Raw genomic sequence first — 11,042 nt, forward strand, 5'->3', positions numbered from 1 at the left:
TCTGTCTTATTTCATCCAAAATCCCGAGAGAGAGTTTACAGTGCTCTGTAGCTTATATTTATAAGCTGATGGGAATACCGGATCTGGGCCGGATCAGACCCAGGCCCATCGGGGAAACGGATACCAGCGACCTCTCTAGTGGAGGCCCAATACAACAAGATATAAAATACACGAAATTCAAACCAGCTAAGGCCCAATAGGTTGACCTTAGAACTACGCCTCGCCCGACAAAACGGCGCTTTGGTTCTGATCACTTCGAGTCACGAGGTTGATTCAGGAGACAAGACCAGTCAGAGTACTTGGCTGCGCAGTCTTGACACATCAGTGTGTAATCCCGAGATGACCTTTTCTGCAGGCGAAAAGTGGGGACAACGCCCACGCGGAATGAGGCGGCCTCAGGGTCCTGGACGCTTGGCCCCTTCAACTGGGGATGAGGTGATCCAGGTCCGTTTACCGTTGTCCCGCTCCATTTACCACAGGCCTGGACCGTATCAGGGTCCGGGACCAGGACGCGTAGCCGTGATGATCCGAGCGCTCTGGCATCGCCCGGACTACCTTCGCTGAGGACGGACCCGGAGGGACATCCCGGACCCCTCCAATGGGCCCAGTCTTGAGTCCCCAGTCCATACCCGTCCCTTTGGGCACTCTCCATACCAAGAGACCTTGGGCCGGGCCCACGTGCTGAATTGGCCTTCTGACGGCGGGCTGAGACGAAGGCCCAGAGCCCATGCAGGAAATGAGGATAACATAAACGTACCATTAGTGGAACAAAATTAGAATGGTAATGAGAATAGTAATAAAATAAAAATATGATTTTTGGTTTATCTTTAGAATGAATATTGGAATCATATTATTTTATTTGATTGGGTGTAGAAATAAAATAAAGTAAGTGTTTTATTGACAAAAATATTCCTACTTCAATTAATCAAAATCATTAACTCTTAAAAATAGAGGGTATAAGAGTTATTTTATTTTCATTTAAATATGTCTTGAGTAATGAAAATCTCTTTTTATGGAATAACCATTCTAATAAGTGACGAATAATGGTTAATATGGAAATACATCACAACGGATTCAAAAGCAAAACAAACAATGGAATATGACTTTTTATTCCATTTCAATCTTGATTTGGTTGTACCAAACAGTAAATTTTTATATTATTTAATCAAACATATTTAGTTAAAGTGAGGTTTAGTATGCACAATAATATTGCACTAAATTTTTTACACTTTTTAACTAACCATATTTAATTAAAACAATATTCATTATGTGTAAAGATTAGAAAGTGTTCAGAGAGTTTTTAAAGAGAAAAAAGCTCAAAATGATCTTAATCTAAAATAGAGAACTTGAAACATTTATTTATATATAGAGGGTCTCAAGGATTACAATATAAGCAGCCAAAACAGAAAAGGGAATCAGAAAGAAATTAGAACTGTTACACATAACAAACTAAGGCTAATACAAAATGAGTAGTTAACTACCAAGACAACCTATAAGCCTAATCTTGATATCACTTAACAACCCCCCTCAAATTGAGAGGCTTGGATAGGACTGTCAATTTGCTACAGAGAGTGTTGAATCGAGCTACAAGGAGATGCTTGGTGAGTATATTTGCTACTTGGTACTTGGATAGGACATATTGAACTGAATCTTCCTTCTTATTGACCATATCCCGTATAAAGTGAAAGTCAATTTCGATGTGTTTCGTACGAGCATGAAAAATTGGGTTCGAAGCAAGTTGAGTGGCAGAGATATTATCACACCACAAAATGGGTTTGCAACTGATTTATAACTTGAGATCAACAGACAAATGCTTGTACTAGGTGAGCTCGGCTGCAGCGTTGGCTAAAGCTCGATATTTGAATTCGGTGCTGCTGCGAGATACAACCTTTTGTTTAGCGGAAGACTAGGAAACCAAGTTGTCTCCTAAAAAGACACAGTAGCCGCCAGTGCTTCGCCGATCATCAGGGCTGCAAGCCCAATCCACATCAGTGAAAGCGGCTAAGTGTAAGGTAGATGCAACCATAATGGTGATGCCATGGGATTTAGTTCCAGTTAGGTATCAAAGGATACGTTTGACAGCTTGCCAGTGAGATGTTGTTGGGGAGTGCATGAACTGACAAGCACGATTCACGTCAAAGGCAATGTCCGGGCGTGTCACAGTGACATATTGGAGAGAGCCAACAACTCTCATGTATTTAGTAGGATCATCCAAAATATCACCATCATTCTTGGAGAGAGGCTTGCTAACAATGCCAGGGGTAGGTGCTGGTTTTGTTTTTGTCATATCAAGCTGAGAGAGGATTTCATTGACATACTTTTGCTGATAAAGGTGTAGCTGACTAGAGGAGCGAGTGACCTCAACACCAAGGAAATAATGTAAGTGTAACGACCCAAATTCCCTAATGTGGCTTAATGCCTGGATTAGGGGGGCATGAGGGCCATAATTGATTTATTATGCAATTACGTGATTAAATGCATGATTATATGATGATATGATGATAATTGCATATTTGTATATTTATGTGTATCTTTATGATTTATGGATGAGACCACATTATTATGTGGATATGTTTGAGCTATTCGACATGAGACGATCCTAAAACACAAGTTAATGGTTTGGTCATAACGAGATTAATTTCCAGGCTCGGGGTAAGTCTGGGGGTAATTTGATGCTTAGTACATTACCGGGAATAAACGGGGAATATGATATTATTTAATTATTATTTGAGGATATTAGGAGTAACGGGAAATTGGAGGTCATTAATTATGATTAACGGGATAGGTGAGAAATGTCAGTTTTGCCCTTGGTGGCTTTAAAGGTTTTAGATGACCCTAAGGGCATTTTATTCTTTTAGCCATTAGATAGACTTAAGGGTGGCTGGTTGTAGAAGGGTCTTAGGCAAAACAAAGTTCTTTCACTCTCTCTCTCTCGATTATCTCTCTTCTCTCTTACGGTTTGGGGTTTTGGAGCTAACCGGGAGATTGAAGCTTAAGGTTCTTGAGGTTTTGGAGGCTTGGAGCTTAGGAATTGTGTTCAGCAATTGACAAGAGGTTAATTCATAATTGGGGTAAGAATTCTAAGCCTTAGTTCCTGGTTTTTGCTCTGTTTTTCAGTTGGATTATAGTTGATATTTTGGATTGGGTAATTGGGAATTTGAGGAGGTTTTAAGTGTTTCCAAAGCTTGGGTTTGCTGTTTAAATGTTGGTTGTGTTGTGGTGATGATTGATGTTGATTTTGGGATTGATTTGAGGAAGGTTTGGGTGTGTTTGGTTTGAGAAAAAATAGGGGAAAAATCTGAGTTCCAGGTCGAGCTGCGGCCTTGTTCTTGGTCACTGCAACTCAAGCTGGATGAAGGAGAAGATGGTGTTGCTGGGCTATTAGAGCTGCAGCGCCAGTTAGGAGTGTCGCGGCGTTAGTGCTGTCAGGGAGGGCTTTGGGCCCCTGACTTGAGTGGGGCTGCGGCTTGAGTGATTGGGGTCGTGGCTCAAAATGTGAAATTTGGCCAAAATGGGTTTTAAGTGACAGAAACTCGAACCTATGGGCTCAGGATCGAACCTACTACCCGGTTTAGTAGAATTTGACATCCCGGAGACTAGGACTTGGTCCGGGAATCTTTAATTTCTCATTTTATTAATGAGATTTCATATTTGGTTATGATTAGATAACCGCTAAGGGGCTTAAGGATCGATCGTTCTCAAGGGTCATTCTTTTATTATTTCACACTCGAATCAAAGGTAAGAAAACTGCACCCAGTAAGTGACATGCATGATTATTGATGATGCATGTTGAGTGCTCTATATATGGACATTGATTGCATAGTAAATGCATAGCAGCTTTGCTTATCTATGTATGGCACTGACTTATTAGTCAGGGAATGGCAATGGTGTTTAGTATTGATCGTGAAGCTGTGACTTATCAGTCAAGTTCAGCGGTGATACTGAGCATTGGTCGTATGGTATTGGCTTAAGAGTCAAGAATGACATTAATGTGTATAACACAGGCTGATATGGTTAGATCTAATCAACATGAGCATGAAATGTTTGACCGACCCCAAGGTTGAAGAAAACTAAAAGCGCTTGTCTAGTCTAAAGGCTAGTTACGTAGAGTCAGGGCCAAAAAGCTCAGGTGACTGAATGTCACATGGCTTAGGGAGCCGATCCCCAGAGATAGACTTATTAGTCATCTATTCAGGGAGCGGATCCTTAGAGATAGACTTAATAGTCATCTATTCAGGGAGCAGATCCCCAGAGATAGACTTATTTTTCATCTATCTTGTAACGCCCTGGATAACCAAGACCGTTACACTGTGTGTTTGAAATAGTGCGAGACTTGCTAATCAAGTCATTTAAATAAAAATGTGAACCTAAGAACATAAACATGTTAGGTTTAAAAGGGTTTTGGTTATAAACGAATAATTTTCATTCAAATAAATGTTTAGTACATGGGATCCCAAATCAGGGTTTAAATGACATAATTATAGGATTTCCAAATGTTATAAATATTTAAGCCACTCTAATGGAAAAATACACATTTTAGGTTTTCGTCCCTGTACAATCCCTCGACCGTGGCGGCCGAGCAGCTGGCAATGTACACCTCACCCCCAGAGCTCTCCAACACATGGTCAATTCGTCTTACCCTTGCCTTTACCTGCACCACGTAGCACCCGTGAGCCGAGACCCAGCAAGAAAACTATAACATCATAGCACAATCAATATCGATAACTAAATAGTACACAGAGTATAACCAAATGATTTACAAGACATTAATCAATTATCCAGCAAGCCATAACATTCACTTAATCAAGAGCACCAGTTGACAAACCAATGCTCCAACATCCAGATATTCAACATATCATATACATCAAGCTAACAACAGTACACATGTCATGCAATAACTAGGGTCGACGCCCTTAGGCCGCACCCTCTGTTTAATCCACTATCTTTGGCTCACTTAGGCCAAGCCCAGTGTTCAACCCACTGACTCCGGTCCGCTTCAACCGAGCTCAATGATTATTAAGTTGTCCTCGGCTACCAGTGGTCGAGCTGCGCCTTGTGCGCCAATATTGATTCCAGCACTCTTAGGCCGTATATTTCATGTTCACATGGCGTAATACCATCGTACAATAATGCATACAAGTATCGGGAGCCCTTACTCCCAACATATTAACACAACCGGGTGCAGTTTTCTTGCCTTTCATTCCGAGTGCTTTGACTAAGAAAGACAACCATCGAGCACGATCCTGCCCCGAGCCCTAGCATACACCTAGTCACAACCATGATAAAGGATTCCATCAATAATAAATGAATAAGGGTTTCCGGACCAAGTTCTAGCCTTTGGGAAATCAAATTCCACCAAACACAGTAGTGGAATCGATCTCGAGCACCCTAGGTTAAGTTCCCGCGCCTAAAATATCCAAAAAGCCAAAAATGCCCTTAAGAGCTGCAGCCCAAGCTTCCTATGCCGCGGCTTGCCCTTGACCAGAGGCTTCGCCTCACCAAAAACCAGACACAGGCCGCGGCCCAGCACTCCCCAAGCCGTGGCCCGCCCTTCTTCCCCAGCTCTATCTGCTTCAAAGGGTCGCAGCACACCAAGAACTGATCCGCGGCCCGACCCCTTCAAACCCAGAAAATCCACCATTTTTAACACTCAAACCTCACTCAAATCCATCCAAAATCATCCTAATGATACAATCCAATTATCACAAACATTTTAACATGTTTTTAGCAACATAACCCAGCAAAAACCTAACTTAGAAACTCACCAATATAACACTTTAATCTTGAAACCCACAAACTCAAAAAAACATCAAAACCCAGCCAATAAAACACAGAATTCAGACACTAAACCATAAATTAGAGCTTACCTTCACTGAAGGACCAATCCTCCAAGAGATTGCTGAGCTAACTCCCAAGTCTTTAACATCAATTCAGTTTTAAATTCAAAACCCAAGAACTCTTAGAAACTAGTCCAAAGTTACATAATCAAATGACCAAAACTGTAATTCAAGCCTTACCTCAACTCCTGTTGAATTCCTTAGCTAAACTGAGCTAATCTCCAAAGTTTCAACCCAATTCCCTCAGTTTCCAGCCAAGCTTTTCCTTTGTTTCTGTGGTTTCCCTTGAGAGAGAATGAGAGAGAGAGGAAAAGGGTTGGTTTGGGTATCTTCTACTGTCTTCTTAATTTTGTTTGATCTATCCTTAATTAATTAAGTCAATCCCGATGCTCGGGGTACCAAAAACGTCCCGGAGGGAAAAATGGTAAAATTTTCCAGTATTCCCACCAAGGCTTCCTAACCTCAAATATATCTCAAATTATTTATTTCCATAACCCGATAACCCAAATAACTGTTTAATACCCAAAATACTCCTTGACTCGCCCCGAGTCAAGTATCAGGTCTCGTTGTGACTTTCCCGCTACTTGCTCCCTAGGATCGCCTCGTGCTGAAGGCGACAAATATATATATCCACATAATAATGTGGTCTCAACGGTTTATCACAAATAATCACATTTATGCCCTAACGGGCCAAAATTACAATTATGCTCTTACAAACTAAACAAGGCCCGCATGCTTATCTAGTACTCATAAACATGCATTCCACATATCCATATAGTCATAAGATCATGCATATCACATAATCATGCATTTTTACCATTAATTCACATAACTTCCAATTATGCCCTCTCGGCACATTAATCAAGGCCCTTAAGCCTTATTAGTAATTTTGGGTCGTTACATATCTTATTAGGGTGCGGAGCCCCAAAGTGTGACTCACTATCTGATTAGGGTTGCAAGCCCCATAATCATTTATTGATATTACATACATGCAGTAATAAGTTTTCTTGCTGAGCCTTGGCTCACGGGTGCTATGTGGTGTAGGTAAAGGGAAAGAAAAGCTCACCCAGCCTTGAGTGGAGAGCATAGGTGACGATGTGTACATATGCGGCCGCTTGACCACCACGACCAAGGTGTTTCTCAGATGAATTAGAGGTTAACCTTATTTTTTCGCTTAGGTCGATGGGTTGTAATTTTTATACTGTAATGACAATTTTGGATTGTAAATAACTTTGTAAACACTTTTATGGGCCCATGTACATTTTAATGTTTCAAATAAAATATATCCATTAATTTTTATCAAGATTTTCACCCTGGCCTATTAATAACACCTAGATGCACGTTTATAACTAAATGACTCGTTTAGCGAGTTAAGCACTGTTTAAAGTCCATAGTAACGATCTTGGAGTAACCAGGGCGTTGCAGTAAGTGACCCAAATCTCGTATGGAAAACTGCTGATGTGGTGTGGAAATAAGAAGCCCCAGTTAGCTTGAATCGCTGCCTGTAATAATTATGTCATCTACGCACACAAGAATGAAGAGACAAAATGTAGGCCAATGCAGCACAAAGAAAGAATGGTTTGCTTGTGAACATTTAAATCCCCATTGAAGTAGGGTGATGGACCCAAAACGGGTATGTTTAAATATTTATACTCGCAAGCGCACGAATCGTATTTATAGAATAGTTTTCGTGTAAGCACGAGGTCGAACCCAAAGGAGTTGTCTAAAATAAAAAAGAAAACTATTTTAAATCAAAAGTAATAAATTCTAACCTAGCTCCAAAGATTGATGAGTTTTAATATTATGAACATAAAATAAAAGATTGAAAAATAAAGCTATTTAAGAGAATAAAAATAAAGCAATAATGAGTTGAAAATAAGTGTTAAAAGAAAAGATTATTAAGATACTAGAATCCACAAAATGTAAGTTTAATAATATTTATTAGTATATTGATTCCCAAGTTTTAGTGATAGTTAAAATAATTTAAACTATCATTTTCCAAAAATATTTATAATTTTAAGCACAAATTTCTTATAAAAAGAGAGGATTTTTCTTCACTTTTCAAAATTATAATTTCAAAGCATTTAGTGTAAATCAATCTAATGAAATAACAAATAAATCAATGAACATTATTTATGAGGCAAAACATAATATTTTTGTTCTAAGCATGGATGTGTACAATTTAATGACACATCTTACACAAAGAATATTATGTTTATGCACTAATGAAGAACAAAGTGTAAATATGTTATAACAATCTAAAATACAAGATATTTAAGATGAAAGAAATATATGTAGAAGAAAAATCCATAAACTTTGTTGTATTACAAGGGAAATCAACATACAACATAAATATTACCTAGTTACAAGTTGCTTCATCATGATCTTAATAATCTTATGAAAAAGATTAGAAGCACATAACTATAGTAGAAATTACAAAATAAATGACATACATACTTGCAAAATGCTCTTGAAAAACCCAAATGGAAGATAGAATGGTAGTGAGAAAATGAGAGAAAAAAGATGGTAACCAAAATTATTAAGCACCCCAAAAATGGTCTTCAAAACCCTTATTTATAGCCAAAATGAGATTATTAAAATAATCAATTTAAATTAAGTAAATTGATTAAATTAATAATAATATGGTAAATAGGGGTAAATTGTAGGAGTGATGATGATTTTGGGGTAAAAAGTGTATAGAAAATGGGTAAAAAGTGGCATTTTGAGCATAGGGGACAAATGGTACTCTTAGGCAAATTTAGGCTCAAAAAGTGGCAAAAATGCAGCACTAGGCTGTTGGTGGCAGGCGTTGCCTTGTGGGCTGAGGACAAGCTGGGCCTGGCTGGTGGCAGGCGGCCCAAAAGCTGGGCTAGGATTTGAAAAATGCCCAACTTCCTTGCTAATCTCTTTAAAAATGCCTTTTTTTTTTCTTTCTTTTCCTTCTTTTTCAAGCATACAACATAATTCCTACAAGATGAAAATAAATTAAATAACAATAAAATATTTTCAATTATAAATAAATCATTTTAATTATTTGAAAATATTGATTATAACTTAATTTAATATAGCATTTAAGTTCAAAAGAATTACACTTTTAACTTCTAACTTAACAATTCAAATTTCATATAATTAAATTACAACATATTATAATAAAATATCTATAAAAACATATAAAATCAAAATAAACCTAATAAATTCAAAATTACTTAAAAACTTAATAAATCAATTAAAAACTCAAGAATTAAGCAACAATTAGCACATAAAAAGTGGTAAAATAACTCTATTTTGTGCCGTACAGAGCTTTGGTGAGCAAGCAAACATGGGAAGGATAATGAAGATCTTGAAATTAGGGAGGGTTGAGACATATTCACTGTCTCAGTAAGATCACCATTGAGAAAAGTGTTGTGCACATCAATCTGTCGAAGTTTCCAACCCTTGGATAGAGCTAGAGTTAGAACAGCCTGAATGGTACATGGTTTCACAACAAGTGAAAAAGTATCGAAGTAGTCTATGTCTGCCGTTTGAGTGAAGCCACGAGCCACAAGGCGAGCTTTGTGCCTTTCTATGGACACATTTGCATTGTATTTGACTTTGAAAAACCATTTACAATCAATAATGGGCGAACTTGAAGGATAGAGAACCAATTTCCAAGTGGAGTTAGCTTGAAGAGCTTTCAATTCATGTTCCATGGTAACCTTCCAATGTGGTATAGATAAAGCCTGCCTGAATGTTTTTGGAGGCACATTTGGGTCTATACTTTTTGAAGCAGTATAGACCTTAGGCTTGGTAATGCCACTCTTTGATTTAGTGGTCATTGGGTGAGCATTGGTGGTCAATGGTTCCTACACAAGAGGAACAATAAGTACCAACAATGGAGAACCAGAAGGTGCCTGAAGAGGCTAGTCAGTAGCAACTATTGGTTCAATGGAAGATGAAGGAGAAGGGACTGGTGGGGTTGGGTGTAGAGAGGAAGAGGAAGACAATGGGGAAAGGGTGTTGGAGGGTGAAGCTAAAAGAGTAGTAGTAGAAGAGTGTGAGAAGTCAGAAGGAAAAGAAATGATAGCTGAAGGAAGATGAGAGTCAGAAGTAGAAGTAGATGAAGAAGGAGGGACAGAGGAAGGACAAAATGGGAATGTGTGTTCATCAAACACAACATGCCAAGTGATATAGATCCTTTTTGTGGAAGAATCAAAACATAAGCATCCTTTATGGGAGGTACTGTAACTAAGAAAGAGGCAAGGAGAGGAGCAATATTGTAACTTATGCTTGTTGTATGGTCTCAAACAAGGAAAACAAAGATACCCAAAGGTGCGAAAGATAGAGTAATATGGGGTTTTATGATATAAGGTTTGAAAAGGAGAGCGATTGTTGAGAAGTTTGGTGGGGAGTCGGTTTATGATGTAAGTTGCAGCACGAAAAGCATAAAGCCAGAAGTGAAGTGGGAGGGAGGCATGAGCCAAAAGAGCAAGACCTATTTCTACAACATGTCTATGCTTGCGCTCTACCCTGTCATTTTGAGCAGAAGTATGGGGGCATGAGAATCTGTGATTAATGCCATTAGCCGTAAGATAGGGTAGAAAGGCTTTAAATTCACCTCCATTGTTAGATTGCAACACTTTTAAGGAAGTATCAAATTGTTTTTCTACTAAGGGCTTGAATTGTTTAAAGGCATATCACCATGTGAATCGAGAGTAATCATCAATGAATAGCAAAAAATATCGAGGGCCATCAGAAGAAATTATAGGGGATAGACCCCAAATATCAGTGTGAACAAGCTGTAAGGGGGTAGTACCATGGGAAGAAGAAATATTGAAAGGCACTCTATGACTTTTAGCAAGTTTACAGGAAGAACAAATATGATTTTTATTATATGAAAAAGATCGATTACAATGAGTAAGAACATTATTTACTATTTCATCATTGACATGACCGAGCCTAGCATGCCAAATAGTAGCAGGGGTTTGAATTATAATATGAAAAAGAAATGGAAAAGTGAAAGCAACGATTGCTTGAATAGGAGAAGTGGTGTAGGCACACGAGTTTGATGAGGATAAATTGGAGTTGAGTAGAGAAGCAGCTTGAAAGGTGTAAATCCCACACTCAAGTGAACCTTTGTGAAGGAGTTTCTTTGAGTGGATGTCCTTTATGTGATAGAAAGTGGAATAGAATTCAATGAAAACATTGTTGTCCAAACAAAATTTGGAA

This window comes from Humulus lupulus, chromosome 9, assembly GCF_963169125.1.
Source record: "Humulus lupulus chromosome 9, drHumLupu1.1, whole genome shotgun sequence".
NCBI classification, from domain to species: Eukaryota; Viridiplantae; Streptophyta; class Magnoliopsida; order Rosales; family Cannabaceae; genus Humulus; species Humulus lupulus.